We start from the raw sequence: 14267 nt of genomic DNA on the forward strand, positions 1-14267 counted from the left end.
ATCTTCTGCTTTTGTTAGGGCTATTTCTGTCCTTTATTGTGCCCATCTTTGCACAAAACATTCCCTTGGTATGGCTAATTTTCTTGAAGAGATCTCTAGTCCTTCCCATTCTATTGCTTTCCTGTATTTCTTTGCACTGATTAGTGAGGAAGTCTTTCTTATCTCTCCTTACTCTTCTTTGAAACTCTGCATTCAGAATGGTATAGCTTTCCTTTTCTCCTTTGCCTATCGCTTTTCTTCTTTTCTTAGCTATTTGTAAGGCCTCATCAGACAACCATTTTGCCTTTTTGCATTTCTTTTTCTCTGGGATGGTCTTGATCCGTGCCCTCTGTACAATGTCACAAACCTCTGTCCATAGTTCTTCAGGCACCCTATCAGATCTAATCCCTTGAATCTATTTTTCACTCAAACTGTATAATCATAAGTGATTTGATTTAGGTCATACCTGAATGGTCTAGTGGTTTCCCCTACTTTCTTCAATTTATATCTGAATTTGGCAAAAAGGAGTTCATGATCAGAGCCATAGTCAGCTCCCAGTCTTGTTTTTGCTGACTGTATAGAGCTTCTCCATCTTTGGCTGCAAAGAATATACTCAATATGATTTCAGTATTGACCATCTGGTGATGTCCATGTATAGAGTCATCTCTTGTGTTGTTGGAAGAGGGTGTTTGCTATGACCAGTGTATTCTCTTGGCAAAACTCTGGTCTTTGCCCTGCTTCATTTTCTACTCCAAGATCAAATTTGCCTATTACTCCAGTTATCTCTTGACTTCCTACTTTTGCACTCCAGTCCCCTATAATGAAAAGGACATCTTTTTTGAGTGTTAGTTCTAGAAGGTCTTGTAGGTCTTCATAGAACTGTTCAACTTCAGCTTCTTCGGTGTTACTCTTCAGGGCATAGACTTGAATTACCGTGATATTGAATGGTTTGCCTTGGAAACAAACAGAGATCATTTTTGAGATTGCACCCACATACTGCATTTTGGACTCTTTTGTTGACTATGAGGGCTACTCCATTTATTTTAAGGGATTCTTGCCCACAGTAGTAGATATAATGGTTATCTGAGTTAAATTCCCCCCTTCCAGTCCATTTTAGTTCACTGATTCCTAAAATGTCGATGTTCACTCTTGCCAACTCCTGTTTGATTCATAAACCTAACATTCCAGGTTCCTATGCAATATTGCTCTCTACAGCATCGGACTTTACTTCCATCACCCATCACATCTATACTTGGGCATATACTTTGGCTCCATCTCTTCATTCTTTCTGGAGTTGTTTCTCTACTCTTCTTCAGCAGCATATTGCATGTCTACTGACCTAGGGAGTTCATCTTTAAGTGTCCTATCTTTCTGCCTTTTCAAACTGTTCATGGGGTTCTCAAGGAAAGAATACTGAAGTGGTTTCAGAAATGATAAATATTATCATATATTATTCGGAATATGGTAGAGATATAGACTCCAAGGAAAACACTCTGATACCTTGATGATAAGAAAATCACATGCTTTTATTTCTCTCTCTTCATTTCTACCTAGTCCAGGCAATGAAGTAACAATCTTCCCACAAATTAGACTTTGCTATTTACAGGTTCCTGAGTCATCTCTCTAGAACTCTGGTTTTGGTCCTTAATGCCAATCAGGCACTACTTGTACTATATTTTCTCTTTTCTTTATTTTGGCCAGCTCTGCAGCTTGCAGGATCTTAAGTTCCCTGACCAGGGATTGAACCCATGCTCTGAGTAATGAAAGCATGAGTACTAATTACTGAACCACCAGGAAATTCCCTATATCATATCTTTTAATGTCAGCTATCTTGCTTCTTTATGTGAACCTCTCTCCTTCCTTCATTCTACCCTTCTCCTCAGTTTCTCCCCCTCCTTTAAAAAAAAAACACACACACACACACATACCTGTATTGACCTCCTACCATATTTTAGCCAGCAAGCTAGAGACTCAGAGTCCAGAAGGAAATACAGGACAATAAATCAGTTCAATGAAAGACCATAAGCACAACAAAGGTACATATGCATGCTCCTAAAGCTTTCAAAAGCATCAAAATTTTCTACTTTTATTACAATATTTTGTGTGTGTGTATGTTTATGTATGCACGTGTAGAATGTGGTTGGTTCCTAAAGTCATGTCTGCTGACAGCCCTTTAAAGAAGATCAACTACATCTATACCTCAAAAAACTCATTATCCAAGCCAGAAAAGAAGAAAACAACTATAGCAGGAATTGAGTTAGGTGGTTTGTTTGTTCTATAGACATTTATTTAAGTCCATTTCTGTGCTAGCTTCCAGAAACTCAGTAGTGAATACAATGAAAATAATGGTATTTATGGACAAATTATTCTATACGAGTGATTTGTGTTATACTATGAAGCATGTGTGTGCTCAATCACATTCGACTGTTTGCTACCCGACCCCATGGAGTGTAGCCATTTCCTTCTCCAGGGGATCTTCCTGACTCAGGTTTGAAACTCACATCTCCTGTGTCTTTGGCAGACAGGTTCTTTACCAGCTGAGCCACCAGGGAGTTCCTATAGTACGAAGAGCTTGGAGTGATTGAGCACGTTTACATTGCAGTGAATACAGAAAACTTCTTCATTTAATCTCTTTGCCTGTTTTCCATGACAAAGTCCATGAGCTCATACTCAAATGGAAATCAACACAATGCTGCCTTCGTTGAGTAACTCTTTAAGAAAAAAAAAAAATAGTAGCAGAAATTAAGAGATTTCCCTTGCAGCTCAGCTGGTTAAAAATCCGCCTGCAATGCTGGAGACCTGGGTTCAATCCCTGAGTTAGGAAGATCCCCTGGAGAGGGAAAGGCTACCCACTCCAGTACTCTGACCTGGAGAACACCATGGACTGCATAGTCCATGGGGTTACAAAGAGTCAGATACAACTTAGCGACTTTCACTTTCACTTCACTTTCTAGTGATGTAGGCAATTCATATTCTACACAAGTTTCTGATGTCATCCTTCATATTCTACCAAGTCCTTATCTGGCTGAAGACTAGTAAGAAAGAATTCACAGATGGGCAACCAGTCTTCTGACCTGTTTGGATTGCATTGCTTTAGAGTACATTCCCTTTTGGGCTTCCCTGGTGGCTCAGACAGTAAAGAATCTGCCTGCAATGCAGAAGTCCTGGGAAGATCCCCTGGAGAAAGGATTGGCTACCCACTCCATATTCTTGCCTGGAGAATTCCATAGACAGAGGAGACTGGTGGGCTACAGTCCATGGGTTTGCAAAGAGTTGGACAGGACTGAGTGACTCACTACTACACAGAGCATATTTCCACCTTATTGGGAATTATCAGTTGTGAACTCAGTCCACAGAAGCTATGATTTGAGAACATGCTTAAGGAAAGACGAAATCCTAGTGTTAAAGGCCCCAAGGAATCCCAGTTCAGAGTTCACTTTGGAGGTAACACAGACACAGAAGTGAATTTCGAACAGGCCAGTGTTCCCGTCCTTCAATTATATTCTTTATATCACTCTGGTTAAGACTACATCAGCTCCTTTCTGAGAAGGAATTGGAGTGTGATCAATACTTACTATGTACTCATTAAAGTATCTTCTCAAACATAATGTACATACAAATCTCCTGAGGGCCTTAATAAGAATTAGATTCTGATTTAGTCAGTCTGAGCAGGCCCTAGTTTCTACAGTTTTAACAAGCTTCCAGACAATTCGAATGCTGCTCGATAGTGGATCACACTGAGTCATGAGGTTTGGTGTTTGTGGTATTTACAGTTCAAAGCATACAGCATCACAGCAAATTGGGCTCAGTCATTGTCAACATATTCTTTTGAAGATATGAATTAAAGATCCTCTATTATATTCAGAGTTATTTAAAACCTTATAAGTAATATGAGTAGAATGCACTCATTTTTCTCTTGATACTTATATTTTCACAAGTATTGTCAATTAAAATTTCAAAGCTTATGCTGGGTCCCTTTGCATATAGGTAGGTGGACTGTGTAGGAATAAAGGACCTGACCATTTCCATAAATTTGTTCAGATAATTTCATAAAGCACTTGAGTCTAGAGTCCTATGGCTCTTAGGAAGGCACAGGTAGGTCTAGAGTAAATAAGAAATAGAGAATCTTGCAACTACATGCAATCTGTATAAGAGTGTTTAGATAGAAATTTAATATAAAATTTATATACCAGCCACTTTTCCACTTCTCATATGGTATACTGATTTTATATTACTATCGGTTTTCTCTGGCCGACCACAGACATAAGAGCAAATTTATAAGGGTAATGAAAAAAATGTCAAAGAACTTGTGTTACTGTTTACAAGTTAGAGAAAATACTGCACAATTCCACTTAGTCACAGAGATAAGCATGTCAATTTGCCAAGAAAAGAGGAAGTGGTAAAACTATGCCAGAATATAGAGAAACTGCTAACATAGGGCTGCCAATAAAGAGCTCAGAAAATTGGATTAACAGAGAGGAGCTAAGATTTAGCCTGATCATTAATCATGGCAAGTGGGAAACGTTACGGATGCTTGAAAGACATGACTCATCCATTCATTCACAGTGCCATGGCAAAGCTTCCAAAGTCTTGAGTCTGTGCCTTTCAGCACTGCTCAGTAAACGTGTTCAGGGAATATGAGCTTGATACTGTACAGATGCAGGAAATACAGTGATGAAGGACAAATAGTCCCTGGCCTCAAGTAGTCCACTGCTTACAGATGGAACTTATGGAAAAATAAATTAGAGATTAAAATATATAATAAGTGCTGTTTGCCCCATGTCTAAGTTATACAATCTTTGAGTTTAAATGAGATATTATGGAGATTTTGATTATAACAAAGCTCTTTATCATGTGAGTCACACTTGTTGACTTTTTTTCTGTAGCAAAAATGAAACTTCTGCTATCTTCTTCATGACGACCTTTTAATAATTGAGGCTGGCTATCACAATTACATTTAGATAGTTCTTTAAACTAAACACTATTTCTCTTTCCAAAGAGTAAGAGAAAGACATATAATAGTTAATTCTTTGCACATTATTTTCCTTATAGAATCAGTAGAATGGAAAAGCTGGCTTAAAACTCAACATTAAAAAAACCCTTGGCAACCAGTCCCATCACTTCATGGCAAATAGAAGGGGGGAAAGTGGAATCAGTGACAGATTTTATTTTCTTGGGCTCCAAAATCACTGCGGATGATGACTGCAGCCATGAAATTAAAAGACACTTGCTCCTTGGAAGGAAAGCTCTGAGGAAACTAGACAGTGTATTAAAAGCAGAGACATCACTTAGCCAACAAAGGTGCATTTAGTCAAAGATATGGTTTTTCCAATGGTCATGTATGGATATGAGAGCTGGATTTCTTTATAAAAGGCTGAGCACCAAAGAACTGATGCCTTTGAAATGTGGTGCTGACAGTCCCTTGGACTGCAAGGAAAACAAACCAGTCCATCTTAAAGGAAATCAACCCTGAATATTCATTGGAAGGACTGATCCTGAAGCTCCAAAATTTTGGCCACCTGATGCAAAAAGATGACTCATTGGAAAAGATCCCAATGCTCGAAAAGATTGAAGGAGAAGGGCCAAAGGAGAAGGGGGTGGCAGAGGATGAGATGGTTAGATAGCATCACTGATTCAGTGGTCATGAATTTGAGCAAACTCTGGGAGGTAGTGAAAGACAGGACAGCCTAGTGTGCTGTAGTCCATGGGGTCGCAAAGAGTTGGACACAACTCGGCGACTGAACAACAACATACACTTGTTTCATCTAATAAAAACCCTGGCTTATAGAAAAGGAAGTCGCATGAAAGAAGAAAATGCTGGGGACGATTTCTCTTCCCTCTTCCTAAGCAAGCTGATGACTATCTGGGAGACTGCAAAGAGGCTGTTTAGGGCATTTTGCCTTGGGGCAGCCAGATGGGTCAGCAAGGAAAGCAGTTTAGATTATTTATGGATTTTCCAAAATCTGAGCGTTTTCCTATGAAGTGGGCATGGCAGCTGAGTTTGAGTCCTGTCTCAGTTCTTTCTTGGCCTCTCCATCTGAGGTATGCCTGCTCACCACCATTTCTCTTAGAGCTTCTCATGCTCAAAATGGCTGTTAGAGTCCACACCATCTTGGTGGAGTTAGCTTTTGAGCTTGTTTTTGAAGAAACTAATGGACAGTAATGGCTTCACACTCTCTGTGGTAACATTTATAGGCTTAAAAAAATAATTGGATAGATTTAGACCAATTTAACATAGAAAATCAAGGACAGATTTGGGAATGGTACTTTTCTAAATGACTGTATTAGATGACTAAATTTCCTTTTCAAGAAAAAATAATCACATCCATTTCCTCCCTTTTTGGTGCTTTTTGAAAATAAAAGGTTAGTAGAAACTTTCTACTTCTCTTACAGGTGTTCAGAAAATTGAGTTTCTGGTCGAGATAATGGTGAAGAAAAGAAGCCCTCCTAAAAGGTAATTTATGATTATGATTGAAGTAGCTAATAAATTAAAAAATTGAAGTAAATACCGTCAAAAGCATGACTCAGACCATTAGACAGCTACTTCACAGAAAGGGCACAATTCCCACAGAACAAATGTAAGTGTTCAATTTACCAGGATAAGATAAAATAGCTTCTTGTAGAGGATTGAGTTAAGACAGGGAGAACAAAGAAGAAAAGAAAAGGAGATGATTTATATCAATGCATCTAGCTAGATTAAAAAAATTTTATTTTATATTGGGGTATCATTGATTAATAATGTTGTCTTCATTTCAGGTGTTCAGTAAAGTGATTCAGTTATACATATACACGTATCTATTCTTTTTAAAACTCTGTCCCCATTTAGGTTATTATAGAATATTGAACAGAGTTCCCTGGGCTACAAGCAAGTCCTTTCTGGTTATCTATTTTAAATACAATGGTACATATGTACATGTCAGTCCCAAACTCCCAGTTTATCCCGCCCTCCCAACCTTTCCCCTTTGGTAACCATAAGTTTGTTTTCTAAGTCTGTGAGTCTGTTTCTCTTTTGTAAATAAGTTCATTTGCATCATTGTTTTTTCAGATTACACATATGAAAATGAAAGTGAAAGTGAAGTCACTCAGTCGTGTCCAACTCTTTGCGACCCCATGGACAGTAGCCTACCAGGCTCCGTGGTCCATGGGATTTTCCAGGCAAGAATACTGGAGTGGGCTGCCATTTCCTTCTCCAGGGGATCTTCCCAACCCAGGGATCGAACCTGGGTCTCCTGCATTGCAGACAGACGCCCTAAAGAATATTATATATTTGTCTTTCTCTAACTTCTCTTAGTATAATAATCTTCAGGTCCATCCATGTTGCTGAAAATGGCATTATTTCATTATTTTTAATGGCTCTAGCTAGATTCTGATTGAGCAGCAAACATTTGCTAAGGACCTGCTACATAGGAGACACTGTGGTGGGTGTTTGTATGCTTCTAGAATGCTTTGCTGACTCAATGCGTGGTCTACAGAACAGCACTGTTTGTATCTTTTGGGAGCTTGTAATAAATGTATCTAAATTTGCATTTTAATAAGATTCCTAAATCTTATGAATATCATCCATATGTAAGTTTTGAGGCATCCACTTCTAATGCAAAAAATAAATCAACATTTCCTAAAAGTATGTCAGGATGTGCTCAGTTACTTCTGGGAATCATATTTTAACAAGGGACCCAGGAAATTCTTATGATTAGATGAGTCTGATAAACATTGTACTAGATAAATAACTGTATAAAAGCTGATGGGGTAAAGAACAATTGTTTCTCTTCTAATTACTTTTCAATTTACATTTTGTACTTAGATAAATGGGAATATTTATTTAACATATTGACACTTAAACTTTAATTGTAAATATGTTCCTTGATGCCATGTCAGTCTTTTTTTAATTAAACTTTTATTTTATGTTGAAGTATAGCCAATGTTGTGATAGTTTCAGGTGAACAACAAAGGGACTCAGCCATATATATACATTTATCCATTCTCCCCTCAAACTTTCCTCCCATCCAGGCTGTCACATAACACTGAGCAGAGTTCCCCGTGCTATATAGTAAATGTCAGTCATTTTAAACCTTCTTTTTAGCCATGGAACAATTAGATCAAATAAATATTTTTCCCACTTAACAAATCTTTTAATTATTTAAAATATTTTAAAACCTTATTAATCTCAAAAAGTAATGATTTAAAATAGACAACTGTATTTTTAGTCAAAGCATAGTCATCCCACTTACAGTCATAGCCAAACATTAATTGTAACGAGAACATCTGTTCATTGGCCTGTAATTTTTTGCAAGTACACAAAGGGGGATTTTTGTCCTGTTTTGGCTTGAAACAACACATATTCACTGTCCTATAGTTCTGCACGTCAGAGTTTGAAGTCGATTTCTCGGGGCCAACATCAAGGTGTTAACAGGAACCTGCTCTGTATGGAGACTCAAGGAAACACCTGTTTCTTTGCCTTTTCCAGCTTCAAGAGCTTTATAATACTGTTTCTAGGCTTCCTTGGAAGCTCAGTGGTAAAGAATCTGCCTGCCAATGCAGTAGATACAGATTTGATCCCTGGGTTAGGAAGATCCCCTGGAGAAGGAAATGGCAACCCACTCCAGTATTTTTGCCTGGGAAACCCCATGGACAGGGGAGCCTGGCTGGCTACAGTTCATGGGGTCAGAAAGAGTCGAACATGATAGCAACTAAGCAACAACAACAAACTATTTCTAGTAATTAATGGTGAGCACGTGAAGGTAAAGATGATCAAATATACATTTATAAGAAGATAAAAAATAAACACTATTCAAAACAATTACTTTGGTTTGTTTATTACGTTGTTTTTCTATAATGAGTCAACTAGTTATAACTAGGATGACAAAAAAAAGTAGAAGTTACAGTAATGCTAATTAAGGGTTGGTTTTCTTCACTCCCAAAGCAGCAGCAGCTAAACATATCTTAACAAAAAGAAAGAAACAAAAACATTTTGGGTAATTTACCCAATGACCTCATGATACCCTTTCTTACTGTAAAGCATTTTATTCTGAAGCATTGTATCAGCCAGATTTTAGCCCTGTTAATAAAAAAGCCTCAACTCTCTTGAAATGTATATAAGATGTAACTGACAGTGTACCTAGGTTTAAAGACATACAAAATACTGACAAAACTGATTTCTCAAAATGGTTTTCAAAAGGAACAGTATCCCTTGGGACAAGAAATAATAAGACTGGGTATCTTAAAATAGCATTAAGTTATCTTTCAATTTTTATTCTCACCAGAAAATCTGGTGTTTCCAAATTAAAAATTCACAGTTTCCCAGCCACATGTGAGTGACCCCAGAGACGTTTTGCAATTTTGCAACACTTGGATCAGAGTCCAGTGAGTGAAGAAAATATACACGCAGTAACTGGTCCTGGCGAAACATCCCACAAGCCCTTCTCCCAGTCACTTGATGATTGTCTCTTTTCTTATTCAATGATAATAATTTAGATGGCTTTTAGACTTCTTGAAGCATGCAGCTTGGCCAGTATAGCTAATTTTCTCACAAACTGTGACAGGGCTAGGTTACGTAGAGTAAAATGACCCCAAAACATGTTGAATCACTGTGTTAAATTATGTGAGGATTAAATTATTAAAAAAAAAAACACCCATGGTGGATTCATGTCAATGTATGGCAAAACCAATACAGTATTGTAAAGTAAAATAAAGTAAAAATTAAAAAAAATGAAATAACAGGAAATCACTTTCCAAGGAGATTGTATTCTGATTGCCTAATTTAAACACCATGGTAGTATTTAGTGTGGTCCGTTAGACTTTCTATCTTAAATATCAAATGTGTCCACCAAACTATTTAGGTCAGGGTTGAATGTGGTCAAGTGTCATGGTCAGACTTTAGAATGGTAGTGATTTGTACACATTAGAACTTTCTGTATCAATTCACAGTCACTGGTGAATATGCGGAGAGTCTATAACTCCACTACTTTGCTCTCAGCTTCTCTACAGATATTTTAACCTTTTCTGTTCCCTTCCCAAGGGCAAGGCACATGCCCAGGAGAAGCAATAAAAGTAGATTATTTAAAGAAATTAAAGATAGGACTACTTGCTCTGAAGCAAACCTGCTCTATTACCAGGAAAAACCCCTGCACAGAACTCTATTTTATTTTTACATTAAGCTGTAGTTTACATTTTACATGAAGCCAGTGGAATCAAATATTCAGAAAAATGTAGGCAAATAACTATTTTGAACCATATACAGTTATCTGAGTATACCAATTAGGAGGTGATGGGATTAAAGATTTGAATCATTGCTTTTATTGACTTGAAGAAAAGATACAGTCTAAGTTACCAAATATCCTTCTTGCTTTTTTAATTAGGTAATTTTTAAAATTACTGAATGACCTAAAGGGCATTCATTATCTTTAAGATACAGTTCAAATATAATTTTTGCAATCATTAACTTCACATTTCTCATAACAGTTTACTTCCTCAGACTTTACTGAGTTAATATTTCCTCATTACCAAAAACGTTGCATAATTGTCCATGTAATTCCTTTAGGAAGTTAATTGCATAGCATCCTGATCTCAGCTTGGAAAATTAGCTGTCAGGGACACTTAATTCCTTTCATGCCAAGATTTAAATCACTCTCCTTCCAATTTTACTGTCAAATATGAGGTGTTACATTACATGTGAACGTCAATAATAAATCACTTTTTCAATAAGGAACCTGTGGTTTCCTGATCATGAATGATTCTAAATTTCACTCCCCTGATTACAGTATTCTCTATTTTAATGCTTAGATTTCTATTAGGATGCAATAATATTTTCATGATTGGCAGGACTTTCTATTAGTTGATGATGACAAGCAGATCTGAATTTAATTCATAGACTAAATTGTTTCCATAGAATAATGTAAATTTATCTTTACAATTACATCTGTAAATTATTAATGAAATCCATTTTCACCCAAAGTATACGTAACTTAATTAATACAGAATATATAGGATTATATTCAACTTCCACTTGCTTTTCTAGCATGATATTTGCTTCTTTTTTTAAATTGGAGAATAACAATTATTCTCCAATAATGTATTGGTTTCTGCAATACATCAACATGAATTTCATTCTCAATTCTTTTTCTCCTGGTAAAAGGAATCAGAAAATGCCAGTGCACACGAACTACAAAGGAGTGATTCACACAGAATCACTTTTGTATGTTTGGGTCATGAAAACACAGTTAATATTTAGAGACAGTCCATAAACCCATATGATGTAAATGTGCTTAGTCACTCAGTTGTGTTCGACTCTTTGCAATCCAATAGACTATAGCCCGCCAGGCTCCTCTGTCCATGAGGATTCTCCAGGCAAGAATACTAGAGTGGGTTGCCATGTCCTCCTCCAGGGAATCTTCTCAACCCAGGGATCGAACTCAGGTCTCCTGCATTACAGGCAGATTCTTTTACTGTCTAAGCCACCAGGGAAGTCCTGTAAATATGATGTAAATAGCAAATAATAAATATTACATATTATTATTAGTTTGCTATTATTTTAGCTTAAATAATGGATACTGAAACCTGACATTGTAAATGAAAGTAAACAAACATGATTACCTTAAAGAATTTCCAATAATACAGTGTTATTTATGAACCCTCTTTGTTAACTAGTTCAAAAACATCAGCATTATCCTTTCTCCCCACCTCCCCCTCACGCCCGCCACCACCACTGCACAATCTACCACTATCCCAGCAACCTCTTGCCTTGCCTCTGGGGATATATCATCATCAAGGCTTTCACACGTATGGTACCCAATACCAGGCCTTTTTCCTTTCTTCCCTTTTCTAGATTTATCTCTTCACACCTGGGCTTCCCTTCTGTTTCAGCTGGTGAAAAAATCCGCCTGCAATGTGGGAGACCTGGGTTCAATCCCTGGGTTGGGAAGATCCCCTGGAGAAGGGAAAGGCTACCCACTCCAGTATTCTGGCCTGGAGAATTCCATGGACTGTATAATTCATGGGGTCGCAAAGAGTCAGACACGACTGAGCGACTTTCACTTTCGCTTTCACCCTCTCAGAGTCAGTCTCCTTCATAGCTCTTCCAGTTCTCTGGTTTTCCCTCAAAGCACACAGCTCACAACCTAGCCCAGTTCACATTAGACATTATTGGCCACCCCTCAAATAATAATCAAATGTTAAGTCATCACAGTGCTAACTTTGATGATCATTTTTTAAGTCCAAAACTTCTATACAAATAGGATACAATAGGAACCACCCTACTGAATGTTCAATCATCAGGAAGGAAAAAATTCCATTATTAAGTTAGGATACTGAGACTCAGAACAATTTACTATGGCTACACATTAAGAAAATGAAAGAGAGGGACTTGATTCGAAATGAAGACCATCGATCTTTGCATACTTTGTTTTTTCCCTCTGGCACACTGATGTTGAGTGGTAATGTATTCAACAATAATCCTGTTGATTTCATTGTGTACCTGTGAGGGGAAAAGAAATAGTCATGAAGTTTTGTGCTAATTCTGATTAACATTTGCTCTCACATTACAGATCCTGTTGCATTTAGGGAACTATTCACCTTATATATGTTTCACTAGTTCTGTTCATTGACTTGATATTTCTAGTGTCATCTTTGGGACACCATTTGCTGGTCCAGTGGTTAAGACTCCACACTTCCAACGCAGGGGCACAGGTTCTATCCCTGATTGGGGAACTAAGATCCCACATGCTGTGCAGTGTGGCCAAAAATTAAAAAAATCTTCCCCGGTGGCTCAGAGGTTAAAGCGTCTGCCTGGAATGCAGAAGACCCGGGTTCGATCCCTGGGTCGGGAAGATCCCCTGGAGAAGGAAATGGCAACCTACTCCAGAACTTTTGCCTGGAGAATCCCATGGAGGGAGGAGCCTGGTAGGCTACTAGTCCACGGGGTCGCAGAGAGTCAGACATGACTAAGCGACTTCACTTTCAGTGTCATCTTTATGCAATCTTTTATTTCCTTTTCTTTTTAGTTACATCTGTAAATGTTCTTCCCCCTTCTTTTTTTCTGTCTGTCTGTCTCTTTTTTCCCATCATTTGGAACCAATAACTTTGCAGTGTACCTTAATCAGCAGGCATCATTGCTATGAGGCTGTCTCTTCTTACATTTTCCTCCACTTGTTGAGTCTAGTGGTCCCTACTCTGAGAGTAAGAGAGAGAGCATCAGCATCTTATAGGCTGATAAAAGCTTACTTCCTGCGGATAGTTATTACAATAAACATTACTTTTACATACTTGTCTGCTAGTTGACAAGTGAAAGCAGATACTCTCTTGGCTTGTGCGGTTTCCCAACTCTAAATGTCAGACAAAACGTCCTGCATGTTTCTCAACAGAGGCAACCAAGCCATGGGTCTGTGTACATTGGCAATGTCTCTGAGCTCTTTGTTGTCAGGACCCTTATAGTTGAAACATCTTAGTGACAGTGTTAGTCACTCAGTCATGTCTGAGTCTTTGTAACCCCATGGACTGAAGCCTGCCAGGCTTCTCTGTCCATGGCATTCTCCAGGCACGGATACTGGAGTAAGTTGCCATTCCCTTCTCCAGGGGATCTTTCTGACCCAGGGATCTGAACTAAGGTCTCCTGCATTGCAGGTAGATTCTTCACCAACTTGGAACATCTTGGGGAACGTAAATTGGCGGAGTGAGAATCAAAGCCAGGCTTTGAAATCAGCTGTAGTGTTTTGACACAATTGTGATATTTACTAGCTGACTTCCACCAGATTCATTTTTTCTTCATTAGATTCCAATGACAGTTTGGAATTTCAAAGGGAGTTATTATAAAATACTATTTAACTCTAAGATGTTAATATAGAAATCACATTTATCATGAAAATATGGAAGCAGAAATATTACTGAATTATCCTCCATTTTTATTGAGAGTCAACTAGTCACAGGGTACTATGTTAGGTAGATCCTAGAGATACAAAATGGCATTATTTATTGTTATCTCTTGAGGTTTACAATCTATCTGGGGAGATTAGACAAACATGAAAAACACAAATATAAGTACAAAGAGTGTGTGTGCTCAGTAGCTCTGTCATGTCCAGCTCTTTGGGGCACCATGGACTATAGCCTGCCAGGCTCCTCTGCCCATGGGATTCTCCAAGCAAGAATACAGGAGTGGGTTGCCGTTTCCTTCTCCAGGGGATTTTCTCAACTCAGGGATCAAACCTGCATCTCCAGCATTGGCAGGCGGATTCTTTACCACTAGCACCACCTGGCAAGCCCAAGTACAAAGTAGTGTATACCAAAATACACATGACAAA

At 38.1% G+C, this 14267-nt stretch overlaps 1 protein-coding gene and 1 non-coding gene across 4 annotated transcripts in view; one reads left to right on the forward strand and one right to left on the reverse strand.

Moving 5' to 3' along the window:
* PTPRO (protein tyrosine phosphatase receptor type O) overlaps window positions 1–14267 on the reverse strand; it is a 275424-nt gene that overhangs the window by 166470 nt on the left and 94687 nt on the right. The window lies entirely within an intron of this gene.
* On the forward strand, window positions 12729–12801 carry TRNAS-GGA (transfer RNA serine (anticodon GGA)). Its single transcript has one exon. It is a non-coding gene; the product is annotated as a tRNA-Ser (tRNA).

This window comes from Ovis canadensis, chromosome 3, assembly GCF_042477335.2.
Source record: "Ovis canadensis isolate MfBH-ARS-UI-01 breed Bighorn chromosome 3, ARS-UI_OviCan_v2, whole genome shotgun sequence".
Classification (NCBI taxonomy): domain Eukaryota; kingdom Metazoa; phylum Chordata; class Mammalia; order Artiodactyla; family Bovidae; genus Ovis; species Ovis canadensis.